This window comes from Malaclemys terrapin, chromosome 11 (assembly GCF_027887155.1).
Source record: "Malaclemys terrapin pileata isolate rMalTer1 chromosome 11, rMalTer1.hap1, whole genome shotgun sequence".
In the NCBI taxonomy this organism is placed as follows: Eukaryota; Metazoa; Chordata; order Testudines; family Emydidae; genus Malaclemys; species Malaclemys terrapin.
The window spans coordinates 4,781,309-4,799,472 of record NC_071515.1 but is presented as its reverse complement, the minus strand read 5'-3'; the positions used below and the strand labels follow the sequence as shown (position 1 = coordinate 4,799,472).

At 47.4% G+C, this 18,164-nt stretch overlaps 1 protein-coding gene across 12 annotated transcripts in view; it reads right to left on the bottom strand.

Annotated features, from left to right (window-relative positions):
• COL6A3 (collagen type VI alpha 3 chain) overlaps positions 1 to 16,085 on the bottom strand; it is a 110,211-nt gene extending 94,126 nt beyond the window's left edge. For 3 of the 12 annotated variants that reach the window (XM_054043317.1, XM_054043314.1, XM_054043313.1), the window contains exon 1: positions 15,522 to 16,084. The gene's annotated coding sequence lies outside the window, so the exon portion shown is untranslated. Of the gene's footprint in view, positions 1 to 15,521 lie in introns of all 12 variants that reach the window. The other 9 variants (XM_054043311.1, XM_054043312.1, XM_054043318.1 and 6 more) reach the window with 7 other exon arrangements.
• Positions 16,086 to 18,164: the final 2,079 nt, after the last annotated feature.

Sequence of the window (18,164 nt, the reverse complement as noted above, 5' to 3'; positions counted from 1 at the left end):
CCATGCATTAGTGAAAATAACAAAGTAAAGGTGTCTGCAGTTTAGCAGCAGCACTGACATGTTGCATTTATAAAGCCCTCCTGTTATTATTCATAGAGACCCCAACCATCCATTATTCCAGACACTGTTATATACACAGATCTGGTCCCTGTTGCAAAGTATTTACTGTCCAAATAGACAAGACAACGGATGGGAGAAAATACAGTGTCAGTCTGTCTATCTAATATATATACAGCCCTTATTTACCATAGTCTCTGAGTGCCTCGCTCTCTTTAATTTATTTATCCTCGTGATACCATTGGGATAGGTTGGGCATGGCCAGGAGGCTCTGTGAGCTGCCCCATCTGCAGGTGCCACCCCCGCAGCTCCCATTAGCCTCGGCTCCCAGGCAATGGGAGCTGCAGAGCTGGCGCATGGGGCAGGGGCAACATGCGGCGCCCCTGGCTGCCCCTACGTGTAGGAGCCAGAGTGGGGACATGCTGCTGCTTCCGGGAGCCGTGCGGAGCCATGGCAGGCAGGGAGCCTGCCTTAGCCCCACTGCGCCACTGACCAGACTTTTAACAGCTGACCAGTGCTGACCAGAGCCGCCAGGGTCCCCTTTTGACCAGGCATTCCTGTCAAAAACCAGACACCTGGCAACCCTGTTATGTCACTATCCCGATCACAAGAGAGAGTTACTGGCTTAGTAGTGGTGAAAGTTTAGCAGCTGCACAGAGTAGGCAGGAAGTAAGGGGGAGGTCAGAGAGAATGAAACTTCCTGCCAGCTTGGAATCACTCCTGGGAGGGAAGCAATGAGGAAGGCTGCTGGAAAGGTAATGCATGCCTCTGTCTTGCTATGCCTTCTGCTGTGACTAGCCTGGGCCCAAGCCTGCTTCCACTGAAGTTAATAGCTGGTCATTCAGTTCGTCAGTGGGAGCAGGAGTGGGCTTAATTTTTAAAATGAAGTGCAGAGACTTTTCAAATTTGGATGCCTGGAATTAGGTACCAAAGGCCCAGACCTCCAAAGGCATTTAGGTGCCTAACTCCCAACGGGAATTAGGCACTTAAATATCTTTGAGGATCTGGCTCCATATTTAGGGACCTAAATTAAAGTGGCTGCTTTTCAATGGTGGTCACTGTTCGGTGGGATGTACAAGTAATAATAACATTTCAGACCTTGGTGCAATGTGTTATTTGGCTCAGTCACTGAAACTGCTGTGCTCCTTAGAGACACAGAAATACATTATGGCGTAGGCAGCATCTGCTAGCTTGGGGGGAAACCTACGAAGCTAATTTAGGGTCCTCTGATTTAATTATTGATTTCTACAGCTGAGATTCCCCACTGGGTTACTCCAGGTTATTATTGGTCAGGGTACAGCCTGAAGGCCCCAGTTAGGAATCAGGGTGCCCATTTGTGCTGGGCACTGTACAAACACTGATTGAATCGACAAAACCCGCCCCAAAGAGCTTCCCGTCTAAACCCCCGACCCTGTAGCTGCTTGCGCAATGAGTAGATTGCTGCTCCCCCGCAGAGCCGTCCTGCTGTTAACAGGGCCCTGGCTCACAGGCTAGGGGAGCCTAAGTTTAGACAAGCCATGCCAAGAAAAGGGATAAACACTAGCTGAGGGGTAAGGAGGGATAGGTGGAGGAAGCCACAGGAATCAGCAAATGACGTTGCCGAGGCTGTCGATGCCTGTGTCTTGCTACCATCAGCACACTCTAACAACCTCATCCTTTCCTCCACCTTCCTCATACGTCCCTCCCACGGGCATGCTCAGAACCGCTAGGGAAAGGCTTGCGGCAAGACTTGCAGGAGGAAAGGTGGGGGGCATGGCAGACAGGATCAGTCAGGGGGCACTGTGTGGCATAAGGCTTGGAGACAAGAATGGGAGGACCTGGATAGCCTGATAGTTTAGAAGATTCATGGGGCCACACAGACATCCAGGAAGCTATGCTCATGAGCACTGTATAAATCCCCAGCACAAGAGGGGGAGTGAAATGAAACCGTTCTACCGGTAAGAGAAGGAGCAGAGTTAAGGGTATTGGAAACCTGCAGTCTGCCCTTAGAAAGGGCCCGCACTGCCTCAAGAGCAGGGTAGGAACCAAACAAAGACCAACTGCTTCCCCCTTTCTGCCCGGGGGAAGTAAGCTGCACCAGCCTTGTCACTTCCCCTTGCACGTCAGTTCAGCTATGCAGGCCAATGTGTTCAAGGTGGGGAGGGGAGAACCAAAAATCCACCCTTTCCCCACCCCTTCTCGCCCACTCCCTACCCAGCAGCACAGGAAGAGGAGGGGTAACAACTTCCTAGCGGCTATTCTGTGCGCTGTGTTGTAACCTGTGATGCACGTAGCCCGCGTAGGGAAATAAGGGATGCCATATGTTCCTTACTGCCCTGTGTAGTCATGTAGGCCCACTCATGATTAAGCCCTTCCAGATATTATGGCAAATGGGCTTCTTGCATTACAACCTTCTAAATTCCTGACTTTCAGGCAACTACACCTCTGAATGTCTTTCCTTTCAAAAGTTTTGTTATATTGTAACGACAGCATTTGAATAATATTGTTTGAAACTGGTAGATATTTATTTACAGACTTACTACCATCTTAACAAAGTTTTTTTTCTGGGAATTTCCTTAGATTTTCGTGGAAAGTTTTTTTCTCAGTGTGTGGAAGCTTGATGTGGATTGAGCCACCAGTTTGCAAATGTGAGAGAGTTGGGAATGAGATCCCTGTGGGGATGACAAGGTTTTAGTAAACTTGGAACTGCGGGACATTGGCTTGAGCTGATTAGAATTAATACAAAGATTGGAGAACAATTTCACTACTAGTTTATGTGTAGAAAGATTCAATCACATAAAACTGAAATTTCCAAATACCATGTCTGGCTACAGTGTATGTATATAGTATGTACTGACCCCTTAATACAACATATGTACTCTATTGCGTCAAATAATATACATCTGTTAGTAATAACCCTTTCAAAAGGCAATCATTTTAACCACTAACGTAGTAAAGTGATTTCCTTAATTTTCCCAGCAGTTATTTTCTGCCTTGTGTGCGTAAAGTTTGACATTGTACATAATTTTGTATTTCTAGTGGATGTTTAAAGTTGACTTTCTAATATCATTCTTTATTTGTTTTTTCACGAGAGCGTAGTTTTAAAAATAAAGAAGTGCAAAGCGGATGACGAGATCTAAAAGATCTGAACATGAAAGGCAGGAAAAACTTACTCCAGCTGTTTCATATCACTCTGATTCATTGCACATGTCTCATCTGGCCTGACTGGTTTTGAGGGGTAGGGTGTGTGTGGATATGACTCCAGTGTGTGTGTTTGTGTCCAAGGGGAATAATTATAATGTGGCGTCAATATTCCCATTAAATTCAAATATCCAGCTATACAGTGTTTTCGGAACGAGCGATAGAACATGCTAGCGTGAAGGAACATCAGGCAACTCAAGATGAAAAAAGGACCTTAATATTCTATTTGCTCTTCTATGTTGTATTTAATTAATTATTTGTTAAGTGCTGGACACAATTAAACTGAGGGAAGAGTAGGTTTTAGAAGGGTAGAATTGAATTGGGGAACTGGCCAGCCAGAAAGATCCTGGCTAGTGATTTATTTGTGAAATCTGGACGCCAAGGAGACCTCAAAATGGCACTGAAGTTGCAAAGGGAGGGGAATAGAATCATAATGGCACCAACGTCAACGGTGGACGGGAGATGTAGCAATGGACTGTTCAGAGTCAGCAAACGGAGATCATAGAATCATAGAATCATAGAATATCAGAGTTGGAAGGGACCTCAAGAGGTCATCTAGTCCAACCCCCTGCTCAAAGCAGGACCAATTCCCAGCTAAATCATCCCAGATATGACAGAGTGTTTCCAATATGCTGCCCATGACCTAAAAGCCCCATGGGCTGAGATGAATGGAAACATCACAAGCTTTAACTCACGGAGGCCATGTATTGACCTGTGCTAGGGCCCCTTGGCATTGCTCCTCTAAAGGGGCAGCTCACCGTTCCTCACCACTTGGGAATTTTCAGCTGATGCAGAGCCTTTGCAGCCAGTTCTATGCTAGTTTCCCCCAGTGCAGGGGGCACGGTGGGGGCTGGAAGTGCCTGGGCAAAACCTATCTACTGAGCTATAATTATACAAATAAGGGGATGAAGTCTCTCCTCTCTCTTGCAGGGCATTTTTTGGTGCTCACTAGGCGTCTGCAGTTGGCAATCCACGTAATGCATTGCCTCAAAAGAACACAGCTCAAGGGGTACAAATCTTCTGTTGAGATCAAGGACTGTATCTGAGTATTATATTAAACAAATGCACGCATTGCTCTTGTGCCAGTAATCTCTAATGTGCAAGCGAGGTCTGTTTCATTTCCTGGACAGAAGGCAGATTTAGGCCCACGTCCGTACGACGTTCTCCATAGGGCGAAGGAGCGGAGGACTGTAAGACATTAATGAGTGTGTGTTACAGGTCCCTTTCTGGGCCCGGTCCCAGAGGATATGAGCTGCAGCTGCAGTTTGAACACTTTAGCTCAAGTTTCAGAGGGGTAGCCGTGTTAGTCTGGATCTGTAAAAAGCAACAAAGAGTCCTGTGGCACAGACGTATTGGAGCATAAGCTTTCGTGGGTGAATACCCACTTCGTCAGATGCATCATGTATTCACACACGAAAGCTTATACTCCAATACATCTGTTAGTCTATAAGGTGCCACAGGACTCCTTGTTGCTTTTTAACTCAATTTGTAGCCGCTCACGCTTTTAAGCTCTGGAGGTCCACAGTTCAATCCCTGGTGTGCCAGCCAAGATGGCAGCCAACCCAAAAGCATGGAGTCATGGTGGCTCATTAGATTCCCTCTCTCATTGTGCAGCTACCTCTGGGCTCTGTTCAGCCTTGGGAGGCCATGGGCGGCTGCTGAGGGAGACAGGAAGCACGGATCTACATGCAGTGCTCCCAAAGCAAAGAGGGCTAAGTAATAGGGAATAGAGGTGATCTACTTAGTGCAAGCGTGAAACACGCCTGCTGTGGGTTACGGAGCCCAGTAGAGGTGGCAGGCTGGGGTAGACAATGGCAGAGTGGCATGTCTGTCAGTTGTGATCCCAGTGTTAGCAGAAGCACCCAGCCTTGCCAAATCAGCCCTGAGTGGAGTGGGAACACCCAGCACCTTCAGCCCTCCCAAAATGAGTGCGTGAGGCAAGGAAAAGTCCAACATAAGTTAATCCACCAGCATTAACTTGCTCTATGCAGACAGCCAATCCCATCGGGGTGAGGGACCAAATTCCTGCCCAGAGGCCTATGGGAGGCATGCAGCTAGATGGGATGGCTAGTCTTTAGCCATAGATCCATGTGTCTTCAGCCTAAGCCAATGGGCCCTACTGATCAGCAGCTCATCACACGATGGAATTCTTCAGTAGGGCTTGCAGCATTCAGAAACCACTGAACTATCCAAGTAGGTTTCCCCCTCCACCCCGCTGCACTTTTTCCAGGGGATGGAAGTACATGGGATGTTAGAGAGAGAGAGAGAGAAGCTGATATTTTCAAAGTTGCCTGTGGGATTTAGGGGCTCATTTCCCATTCAGTTTAATGTGCGGTGGGTGTTCTAATCCTTTGGGTGACGCTGAAGATTTCAGCCGTAATATACTGTAGCAATGTTACTTTCTAAGTCACGCTTCGGTGACTTTAAAAACATTTCATTTGGTGTCAAAATGGCATTAGCATGCCTGCAATTTGGCAATAGTAGCACTGTGATACCAGAGGATCAGAACCTGAGCAGAACAGTGAGACATCTGTTTGCCAATACATTTTATACCTATATTTTATTCACACTTAACTAATATAAGAAAGTAAGAGCTACCATACTGGGTCAGACCAATGGTCCATCTAGCCCCATCTCCTGTCTCTGACAGTGGCTGGGACCAGAGCTTCAGGGGAGTACACAGAACAAGAAACTTGGAGTGATCCCTTCTTGGTTTCTGGCAGTCAGAGATTTAGGGTTGCCCTGAGCATGGGGTTGCATGGCTGACCATGATGACTAATAGCCATTGATGGACCTATCCTTCATGAACTTATCTAGTTCTTTTTTTAACCCATTTATACTTTTGGCCATAACAACATCTCATGGCAATGAGTTCCACAGGTTAATTGTGCACTGGGTGCAAAAGTACTTCCACGTCTGCTGCGCATTAATTTCATTGGGTGACGCTTGTTTTTTGTATGGTGTGAAAGGGGTAAATAACGCTCCTCTATTCCCTCTTTCCACTCGATTAATGATTTTACAGCCCTCTATCATATCCCTCCCTTAGTGGTCTCTTCCCTGAGCTAAACAGTCCTAGTGGCTCCTTGTCTGAAAGCCATTCCATACCCTGGATCATAATTGAGGCCTTGTCAGCGTATTTTCTGAGCTACACTCAGAGGCTGTTTCTCTTTCTGAGAATAAAACTCCAATCAGTGTGTGCAGAAATAACTTCAAGTGTTTGTATTTTTAAATGAATTAAGGGTCGGGGAGCCAGGGGTGTAGGGCCTTACTCCTCTCTATTGAGCACCCACTTCAAGGGTAGCTGTGTGGAATAAGAGCAGCCTCCGTGGGGCTGCTACTCCACCTCCCATGCATCTGGAGGGGGAATGGGCCCTCCGGGCAGAGCAACTACACACTGCCCCCAGCTCAAGGCTTGCAGCAAAGCCATGACTGAAGCACAAGCAAAACAAAAATCCCCTTTCTAAACTTGCCAGATAGGAACGAAAAGGAGTAAATCAGCCCAACTGACTTAAGCGTCTTAGAAAAACAGGGCGATTCCACCTCTTCTTAGCTATTTTAACTTACTAACGGGAAAGTGAGAGTAAAGCTGATCTACTTCCGAAGAAATATTTTTATGATACATGTAGTCGTCCCAGGGTACCAACTAAAAGAGGCTAATGTAGAGAAGACATCCACGCTTATCTCTTCAGCTCTCAGCTTTGGCTGAACTTCATACGATTCTTTCTGGTGTGAGTCACAACGGTCTCCCGGTTGCCAAGAGACGTGTTTCGTAATCTCCGTTTTGCTGCCATCTGCTGGAGTCCTTGATTTACATTTCTTCAGCGTATTCAGCAGAATGTACAGTCTTCTTTCAAGTACTGGGGAAAGTCAATGTGAGTTTCATACTCACGATATTTATTGCTAGTATAGTAGTTGTCATATTCAAAGCAATTTACAAGTATTAGTGAATCCTCACAATTCCCTTGCATTAGGTAAACTCAATTAGCTCCAGACTGCAGATGGGGAAACTGAGGCAGAGAATAATTAAATGCCCATGGTCAAAGAGCAAGTTGGCGGTTGAACTGGGATTAAAATTCAGTGTTAAAAAACCCAACTCTTCCACTAAATGCAGTTGTTTTGAAAGGTAATGTTAAATGTCATGTATGTATTCTAGTTCTGTGTTAATGCCCCTCAGCCCTTCTGGCATCTGGCACTCCTACATCATCAGAGAAAAATGAAAAGTCACTAGCCCATAAAAAGCAGTTCTAACGTGGGTGGAATTTGACTTCACCTAAACATGACCGATTTTTTCTGCAGATGGTTTGCAGCAGCACCAAGGAATGCAATTGCATTGCTGAGTCAGGATCTCACATTGGCAGCTCCTTTTACCCATCCAACCCCCACCAAAAAGAAATCCTGTTAAATCAATGGGACTACTTACGTGAGTACGGAGACTGAATTTGGCCCATCCTTTCAAGAGGTAAAATTGGCTGCTAAGAAATTTGGGACTAAGGAATCTCAACTGTGAAAGGGAGCAAAGAAACAAAACCCCTTTGGAGTCTCAAAATTGTTTCCTCTTTCTCTTAGCATGTCCAGAGAGAAAAGACTGACCGCAACATTAAAGAAGGGCTTTGCATTTTCAGACTGCTATGGAATCCCCAGACATTGGCCCTTTCTTTACGATTCAGAAATGTCTACTTGTCTTATGACAGAAAAGGGCTCAAATTAACCTTGACACAGTGGAAACAATGCTGTGAAATTCCCTAGAATGAAATACTTCAGTGTTATGCCTCTAAACCAAATGGAGGATTAACCTGTTGAAGGAGGCCAACAGAGAATTCGAAGCTCTTGCTCTCCAATTCACTGCTGATGGGGATGCAGCTACTTTATCTGAAAAAGCAATTAATGTACCATAACTTTGCTCGTCCACTAGGATCCACCAAGGATGTATATGTTGTCAATCAGATCCTTACAAATCTAAGCTTGGGAATTTCATAGAGGTGTTTAATTCCCATTGATGTTTTAACCAAGAGGAAGGATGGCTCATTGGTTTGGCCACTAGCCAGGGACCTGGGTTTAAATTCCTGCTCCTCCGCAGACTTCCTATATGAATTTGGGAAAGTCACTTATTGCTGGTCTACACTGTGGGGTAATACTCACTATTGGAGTGTGATTTCTAAAGCGCACTAACGTGTCGGGCATTAATTGGTCCATGTAGACCCAGCTGGTACACCCCTAAAGTTTTCTAGTTCATTTTAACGTAATGCTATTTCAAACAGGACTCAATTAAAGCTCATTAGGGAACTTTTAGTTCCCACCAGCAGGGTCGTCAATGATCAATGAATGTGCAACACATTAGTGTGCTTTAGAAATCACACCCCCATCGGGCACACTGCTGCTCCATGTAGACAAGCCCTAAGTCTCTCCTTGCCTCAGCTCCCCACCTGTATAATGGGGACAATAGCACTGCCCGCCTCCCAGTGGCGTTATGAGGATCAATACAATAAATATTGTGAGGTGCTCAGATACTCTGGTAATGGGGGGAGGCCACAAAGACAGAACTTCCTTATGCCCCTTTAAAAATCTGATCCTAACGAACCGAAAAGAACAAATTTGCCCTCACTCAATTTCTGACCATTTCAAACCAGAGGGAGCGACTCTTGCATTTGCACTACCCACAACCGCTGCTCTCGGAATACTGGACACAGCCCAAAACAACTGATGATCCGTTACTGGTAGAGCTGACTACAATGCAGAACTAAGCCATGCCGAGTGGCTGTCACAAAGCCAGGGAACCACAGCCCCAGTGGCCATATTATTTGTTTACTCTGTATTTTAAGTCAGATGAGTTTTAAGTGTTCGTTCCCACATTGGCCAGCTAAATACTTACCTCAGAAGTCTCCTAGTCAGTTACTGATTTCCTGGAACTTTGTCCTCTGAGACCTGACTCATCTACAGCTGCTGTTCAATACATTCCAGTTCTGAAGTTATTTGGAAGACTGCAGAGGACCATACCCCAGAGTCAAAATCATGGCCCCCGATGTTAATCAATGTTAAATGTTTGACAGCTGGAGGTCTAGGCAATTTTGCAGAAAGCTGTTTGTTCTACAAGTCTCCCTAACCGAACCTGTAGCCTGACATACCTGCGGGAGGCTCAGATGTTTCTCGTTATATAGCATACTCCCTAAAATCAAGTGGTGAAGGCATTTGCTATACTGAATGCTGCCAGATGCCTGAAAACAGAAACAAATGATACAGAATAACCCTTTGTTAATCAGAGATTCTTGTTGAAGGCTCTAAATTTGTGCCTTTCTCATCTGTTCTCTTCATATCATACAGGATAACATTTTCAAAAATTCCTAAGAGACTTAGGAGACTAAATCTAATTTTCAAAAGTGACTTAGACACTTAGATGCCTAAGTCCCACTGATTTTCAGTGAGACATAGGCTTGTGAGGCCCAGGTCTTCAGAAGTATTCAGGTGCCTAACTTCTTGGGAGTTAGGAGCCTGAACCCCTTTGAAGATCTGGGACTCACGAGCTTAAGTCGCCTTTGAAAATGGCACTTAGATTCTTAAATCACTTAAGCACTTTTGAAAATCTTACCCATTGGTCATATTGTGGCAAGCAACACCGTCACCAAACAAGCCTCCAGGTCAGGCTTCTTCTGTAGAGCAATGATAGTTTCTATAAAAACAACAAAGAGTCTGGTGGCACCTTAAAGACTAACAGATTTATTTGGGCATAAGCTTTCGTGAGTAAAAACCTCACTTCTTCGGATGCATAGAGTGAAAGCTACAGATGCAGGCATTATATACAGACACATGGAGAGCAGGGAGTTACTTCACAAGTGGCGAACCAGTGTTGACAAGGCCAATTCAATCAGGGTGGATGTAGTCCACTCCCAATAATAGATGAGGAGGTGTCAATTCCAGGAGAAGAAAAGCTGCTTCTGTAGTGAGCCAGCCACTCCTATGTATCCTCAGCTGACCTGGCCCACCACTGAGTTCAGTGGCGCTGCACCGATTCACATCAGCTGAAGACCTGGCCCAAACAGCGTTTAATAGCGGAGCTGCTTACTGATATTGAAAACTGATGACACTTGAAATGTGAAGGTTTTATTAGGCTGATGTCCTCTCCCAAAGACTGCACGTTAGACTTGGACTAAGCAAAAAACAAAAGGTTTAGAACATCAGAAAACCTTTCCATTGCAACCCAATGTTTCTTAGCTCTCCTGTTTTGCTGAAGGCTGGGTTTCACATTTTCGGATATGTTCTTCTCACATTGTACCTGGGTTACTCCCACCTGTGCTAGCTCTGATGGTAGTTGCATATGTGCGTTTGAGCGAAAAAAGAATGCCCTTTGCCTCCAAATCCACTTCAGATGTATGGAAATATGAAGGGGAGTGATTCATTGCTGATCTACCTAACCACTAACTAAAGTCAGTAGTGATCTCTGGTGAGAAATGTAGTAGCTGGATCTATGTGCTCTGTGAGCCCCACTTGGTAAACTTCCCCAGCCTCATTATGCAATCCATCAGCTGTTTCATGCATCCCTAGAGGAAGACGGAATGAGCACACAAGTTGGAACAGCCGCTCAAGCGGCTCATCTCAGTTATGTCACATTGTGTGTTGACTTGCTTATTTTATTCCTTAACTTTGCCTCTTCTCCTTGTGCCTGATCTGCCCCCTGCTGGAGTTAATGGGAGTTTTTCTGCTGACTTCATTGACAGTTGGGTCAGGTCTCCGAGGCACAGGGTAAGGTTCCACAATAAAGTTCTTGGAGACTCTCCATTCAACAGAGCCGATACAATGCAAACATTTTAGTTCTACAGCGTCTCTTCGTACTCTCCTAACTGAAGACCGCATACCACACCCTTCTGTCTCAAAGGCGGTTCCTTTGGAGCAGATTTCCCAGCCCTCTTGTGCCGACATCAGGGAAAATGCAAGCAAATCAAAGCAGGGAGAGGAAGGAGAGACAAGGGTTGGTGGTTAATTCATACTGAGCTGCAAGGGATTTTTCTCTTTAAAATCCTCTTGATGGCTTAAAATCTGGTTATTTTCTACTTCTTACATCTGGGACTGAAACAGAGCAGTTAGTAAGAGGAAAGAGAGTATTTGCTGAAGAAACGAGGAAACTCCCTCAGGAATCAATGACTCTTTATATGTAGGAACCTACTCTACCAGGTCCCCTCCACCCATGCTGCTCAGCTTCTTAATATAGAACACGGATCATTAAAAAGAGGAAAAACTGATGGACGTGTGGGAGACCAGTGCTTGACATCTGATTCACAGGAGAAAACTGGCACAAAAGACCACCGAGAGGCAAACTACATTTAGCACACTTAACCGAGAGGCAGGGAGAAGAATTGTAAGCCAGGTTTACAGTTCATACTGAATGTCACCAGGATAAACTGGACAGAATGAAATCCCAGCCTGACAAACAAGAGTAAAATGGTAATCTCAGGCAAGTATCTCCACCGAAGGTGCTGATGATACCTTTGCCCCCCACCCCCCGCCCCCTTAGGTCTTTCACACACGTGTCAAGATCATAACCTGAATTATAGGAGCAAAATCATTAGAGCAAAGTAAGAAGTAAGTTAAGGATGTTTTTAATCTGTCACGTGGGAATATATAGCCATGCCTAGGGACCAATTCTGATGATACTGAAATCTGTGAAAGAATCGTCTATGAGATCAATGGTAGCAGGATCAGAGCCATAGTTTTCAGCCTGAAAATCTCATCCCACAAAAGCCATGGATCTACAGGGCTTAAGCAGCGGGAGAACATGATCTGATGGCAGTTCTGCTTCATGGATGTAGGGAGTCATGTGCGTTGTCCATCACAGCACAATCCACTGTCAGTCACTCCTCATTTGTTCTCCTCAAGGGGCGCTTCATGAATATCTCCATTGTATTATGAAGAAATGGTGGGAAAGGGAGTGAAAAAGCCGTGTTCGCCAAGCTATCTCAACCACGGGGACCAGTGGCAGTGCCATTCAGCCAGGAGGCTGGCTGAGGAGGGATGGTCCAAGTAATTAGTGGGCTTGCCTGGGACTCAGAAGACCCAGGTTCAATTCCCTGCTCTGCTACTGGGTGACCTTGAGCAAGTCACTTATCCTCTGTGTGCCTTGGTTCCCCACCTGTAAAGTGGGGACAACTGTATGGCCCTACATCATAAGCATGGTGTTGAGCTAAATGTGTTTAAAAATGTGAGCTGCTGTGATGACAGGGTCTAGCTGAAATGCCTGCCGCAATGCAGTAGCAAATAGTGGGATTAAACTAGCAGATGGGGGGGTAAAGACATGGGATTAAAACTGACAGTCCCCAGAGATCCTGCATGAACCACCACAGGGAAAGAGCCACAAATAAGCGGAGAGCTTCCCCTCTCAGCAACGTCCCACTGGAATGAAGCTGACTTTAGCCAGCCGGAGTTGGGGCAGGAGCAGTCTTGGCCCAGATGTCTGGTCAGGAAGCAGCTGGGGCCAGGAACATTTTTCTCACCAAGGGCTCTGGTCAGGAGGGGCGTGTTGCTACAGCAAATGTGCAGGAGCTGAGTCAGAGCAAAAATCCCCCAAGAGCAGACGCCCAGCTACATTTTCGGTGGCCCCAGCCGGTAATAAAAGTCTTGGGGTTTCCCTGTGAGGGAATCTCTGTCTCTCTCATTGGCAGTTGTATACACAAAGGCCAAGCTGTTCCCTCTCCCCCCAGTACAGCCACAGTCTTCCAGGGCATTGCATATAAAGGACCAGATTCTGCCACCTCTCCTTTGTGCGTAGCCCCCCTGGGTTCCACAGGACTACTGGAACGAGGGGGAAGGTGCCACTCAGCACGCACAGGAGTAGCAGAATCGGCCTTGCTGGGCTCCCTCGGTCCCCTCCTACCTCCCTCATGCATCAGTCCCCCCAGGGAAACAACTCTGTGTGGACAGAAGTGCCAGGGTGGGGACTCAGCCAGCAGGGCAATTAAATAGAGCGTCTCCATAACACACCTTGCCCCTGGGAAGCCTGGCTATTGCGCGCCATGGCGCCCACAGCCAGGGTCCAGCTCGCAGAACGAATTGCCGGCTATGCACCGCACACGGGACAGATCACTCCAGACCACACTTCTCCGCTGCCCCATAGGACAGGGAAGGAAACTGATCCTGGCCACCGCTTCCCATTGTCACCGCGACTCACTCCCACCCACCGCACCCGCACCAAATATACGGGCCAGGAAACTGACGGAGCTGCCGCTTCCCACCTGCTGGGAAATTACTAGGGACCCAGAGGCTCTTCCAAGAAGTCACCTAATGCAGTGAAATGCCCAGCAGCTGAGTGAAGGCTGTGGGCGGCAGGGGGCAGATCTGGGCGTGACAGTGGATGGGCGGTTGGGGGCAGGCCAGTGGACCAGGCGGAGGGGATCTGGGAGAGACTGGGTGGGTTGGGGCAGGCTAAGTGACCAGGCGGGGGGGATCTGGGAGAGACTGGGTGGGTAGGTTCAGGCCAGTGGCCAGGCGGGGGGGGATCTGGGAGAGACTGGGTGGGTTGGGGCAGGCCAGTGGCCAGGCGGGGGGGATCTGGGAGAGACTGTGGCTGGGCAGGACCCGCAGAGCCCCTAGCACCCACTCTGCAGTGAGCAGAGCACAGAGTTGTTGGTTTCCTTTTCATTCTAGAGGGAGCCCAAAACGATGTGGCAGGAAAAGAGTAAAGGGCTATTCCCTATGCAGCCATAGGGTGTGCCCCACTGTGGGGCCTGGTAATAAAACACCCCAGGCAAAAGCACTCCAGCTGCAGCCATGCCCAACGTGGGCTGGCCCACCTGATCTCCCCACTCCCTGCAGCCTCTCCGCATGGAGCTGAGCCAGCTCCACCGGGCACGCGGCATTGCACTGCCAGTGCCAGCCTGGCTCTCCCACCATCCCCTGTCACCCCCACAGCACCAGTCATTCCGAGCAGGACAAGCCAGGGCGTTTGCAGCCCGGGGAGGACGGCGCAACCAACAGCCGCCCGCCCCCTCCACCCAGCGCTCGCTCAGCCAAAGGCGGTGGCACAGACCCTACTAGCATCCTGCCACTGCCCTTCCCGGGGCCCCACCCTCGGGCACGCTGTCCCTCCCCGGAACCACCCCCCCTCGGGCACGCTGTCCCTCCCCGGAGCCACCCTCCTTGGGCACCGGCCCTCCCTGGAGTCACCCCCTCGGGTGCCAACCCTGCACCGCCCTTCCCGGGCCCCGCCCTCGGGCACGCTGTCCCTCCCTGGGTCCCCCCCTTGGGTGCCAGCCCCACCACCGCCCTTCCCCAGGGGCCCCCCTCAGGCACCCTGTCCCACCCTGGGACCTCCCCTCGGGCACAGGCCCTGTCACCACCCTTCCTTGGGGCCCCCCTGGGGTGCTGGCCCTGCCACCGTCCCTTTTTGAGGTTCCCCCTTGGGCACCGGCTCCACCACCCCTTTCCAGCCCCTCCTCCCTGCTGGGCACTGGCCCTGCCACTGCGCCGACCCCTCCCCGAGGCTCCCGCTCAAACGCTGGACCTGCCCTGGTCCCTCCTTGAGGCTCCTCCTTGGGTATCAGCCCTGCCACCGCCCCTTCCCAGCTCCCATCCGCCCCTCGGGCACGGCCCCTGGCACCATCCCAGCCCCTCCCTGAGGCTCCCCCTCAGGGACTGGCCCTGCCACCGGCCCCTTCCACCGCCCTTCTCTTGCTGCTCCTTAGACAGGGCTGCAGCAACATTTACAACAGTAAGGACAGCACAGCCAGGACCTCAGTGGTCAGCAATGTCAATAAAATGCCATTAATTGCTTTGGACCATATTTAGTTCCCCTCTCCTTCCACAAAAGGCTTAAAATTGCCCCTGCTCCGCTCTCAGCTCTGTGCTGCTGGCTTCCAAGCTCAGGTAGCTGTATCTAGCTACGGGAACAGCCAGCAGACCTAGGAAGAGTGTCCTGAGTGGTTCTGGCATGGGACCCAATTCAGCCTGGATGTTACCCTGTGATAGGGTGACCAGACAGCAAGTGTGAAAAATCAGGACAGGGAGTGGGGGCTAATAGGCGCCTATATAAGACAAAGCCCCAAATATCGGGATTGTTCCTATAAATTTGGAACATCTGGTCACCTTATCCTGCAGGATTCAGGACCATTACACCTGGGGGTGAATCTAGTTCCTTGAGCTCATAACTAAGAGAGAACGCTCTGGCTAAAACCACCTGAAATTTGCAAAGTCAGCACATGCAAACTGAAAGCACAGGAGAGAATCTCTCAGTCCAGCTGTGATCTATAGAGCAATAATAAATCCTGGGCTATCAGAACTCCTGTAGAGAAAGAAACACTTACCCCAAATAAATGTGAAGAATTACTTATTCCCAGACCTTTTACACCAAATTATTTGCAGATTGGACTCATCTCTTCTCCCTGGCGTTCAATCTCCCCTTCCTGGAGTTTGTTTATTCTCCACAGTGAGCGCGGGGCTGTGAATGGTAAAAATCCTCTTGCAGTTTTTCCAGTGAGGCTGGAGCAGCAGAAAACGGAGCTGCCTTTGGTGGACGATGCAGCTCCAAACTGGATTGTCTCCAGTGTTACAGTCAAGGCCGCCTCACTGAGTGACCCAAACTGTAAATGAAAACCAGACTTGCATTACGTTGTTTCTTCTGGCCCTTCTGCAAGGGTGATGTCACAGAGCCAGCGTTGCCTCTGTCCCACAGCTCTTCAAAATAAAGTTTGCCTCCTCTCCGATCACCTTTCTGAGTCACCGTGCGTGGGGAGGCTCTTGAGACTGGGATCGCTGTTTCATGCTCTGCTACCCAGGGTTTGACTTGACCCCTTTTTTCACTGGTATCTGCAAGAAGAAAACAGGAAATGCAGTCTGGTTTTCCAACATTTAAAAATAAAAATCTGCTTGTTTGGATTACGGGGCTCACACAGTCTATTGTAATAATCCCTCCTTAACTGGGCAGGGGGGGTTCATTTTACCAGCAAGTAAAATCGTCCCTGGGTTTTAGACTGAGCAATAAATAGGGAGCAAACCCTGCGTTCCATACTGAATCTCTTGTTATTAAAGAAACAGTGGCAAGAGGCAGAACTGAGGTTGTAAAAAGAACCCTCCGTGTGGCATGTTCCAATATGCTTCTACGTTGCAACAGGATGGCATTAGCGGGATTTTTCATATACTTTCCTGGGCTTTTCCTCTGCCTAATCTGTCGTCAAGCAATGTGGGAGGGTTGTCTGCTGTCCTCTTTGTGTGATATTGCAAATATCTGAAAAATAAGGTCAGTGTAAAAGATAAGGATTTTGATTAGAGAGACAAGGTGAGTGAGGTAATATCTTTTAGTGGACCAATTTCTGTTGGTGAAAAAGTCAAGTCCTGAAGAAGAGCTCTTGTAAGCTTGAAAGCTTGTCTCTTTCACTCACAGAAGTTGGTCCACTAAAAGATATTACCCTCAACCCTTGTCTATCTCATATCCTGGGGCCAATATGGCTATGACAACACTGCAAACAAGATTTTTATTGACATTTAAGACAATGTTTCTGGGTAAAATTTTCAAATACTGACTTATGCTCTTAAGTCCCATTTTCAAAAATGACTTTGGGCCAGATTTTCACAAGCATTGAAGGCACCTAGTGGGATTTTCAAATGTGCCTAAGTTTTTGCCAGTAGAGATTTCAAGGTGAAAGTCCTCTTTAAAATCCCATTGGACACCTCGCTGCATCGTTAGGTTCCTAAATACCTTTACAAATCTCGCCCTAGGGGCCTAAGTCACTTTTGAAACTGGAACATAGGCTCCTACATTGATTAGCTAGTTTTGAAAATTTAACCTACTTCTTCCAACAGGCAAGAAATGTCAAACAGGTATTTAATGATCTATGTAACCTTCTACCTTCGGAATGATGGGAGTCATTGATTGAAATTAGAAGAGTTTGTTTTTGATTTTTTTATAAAAGAAATTAGGATAAGAAAACATCTTTATTCTTACCTCTATTTTCTTACTTCAATCCTATTCAGGCTGGAATCAAGCTAGTTTAGCAGTAAAATGTTTCTCAAAGTATTTTACGCATTTTTACAGGGGGATTTACTATGTTTGTTCTTGATTTTCTGGCATTTCAAGTATCAGCCACATAAAAAATTGCTGGAATGCTCTAATGAAGGAACCCCCTGGAGCATTCATACTGATGTAATAATCAGTTTTCAAAATAGCGCTTGGCACTCTTTGTTCACTAGCAAGTAGGCTACTGCCTTAAATTAGGGAACTTGAACCTTGAACTTATATAAAGATATAGTACAAACATTCATACTATGTGTGTCATACTGAAAACAGACCCCAACTCCAGAGAACCTGACCTCAGAGGAAACTAATTTCTTAGCAGGAATTTGATACATCTAGGAAAGTGTCCTGCAAAATAAGGGGCTGAGATCCTCAGCTAGTATATATCGGCGTAGCTCTGTTGAATCCCTGGAGCTGTATTGATTGGCACCATCTGAGGCTCGGTTCTAAATTCTAAAGTGTATCATCTAAGAGGCAGGGAACAAGAATCTTCAAGCTTCTCCTACTGTGGTTCACATCTTGATATGTTGGCCCCTGCATCACTTCTCCTTCCTTTAGTGATCACTAGGGCCGCCTCCCATTGCTTTCATGATTGCTTGGACCACCTCTTCCCATACATGATCGCATATAATTCCTGGGTTGACCACAGTAATTACTTCCATGGAAAAGTAATATTAGGAGTGCAGTGAATGTATTTTTAGCTGCATTTTTAAGACAATTTGGTAGCTGGAAATAAGGAGAGCTGGCACCATGTGGCCAGCGAATACTCCACAGACCTCCAGTAGTCTGCAGCCCACACTTTGGGAACCTTGGATCTGGGAGTCTATTCCAAACCCTGCTACTGTCTTTGCTGTGTCACCTTGGGCAAGTCACTCAGGTCTTTATTTTTTTTAAATCTGCATTCAAATACACACTCAAACCGGAGCCTAATTTATGC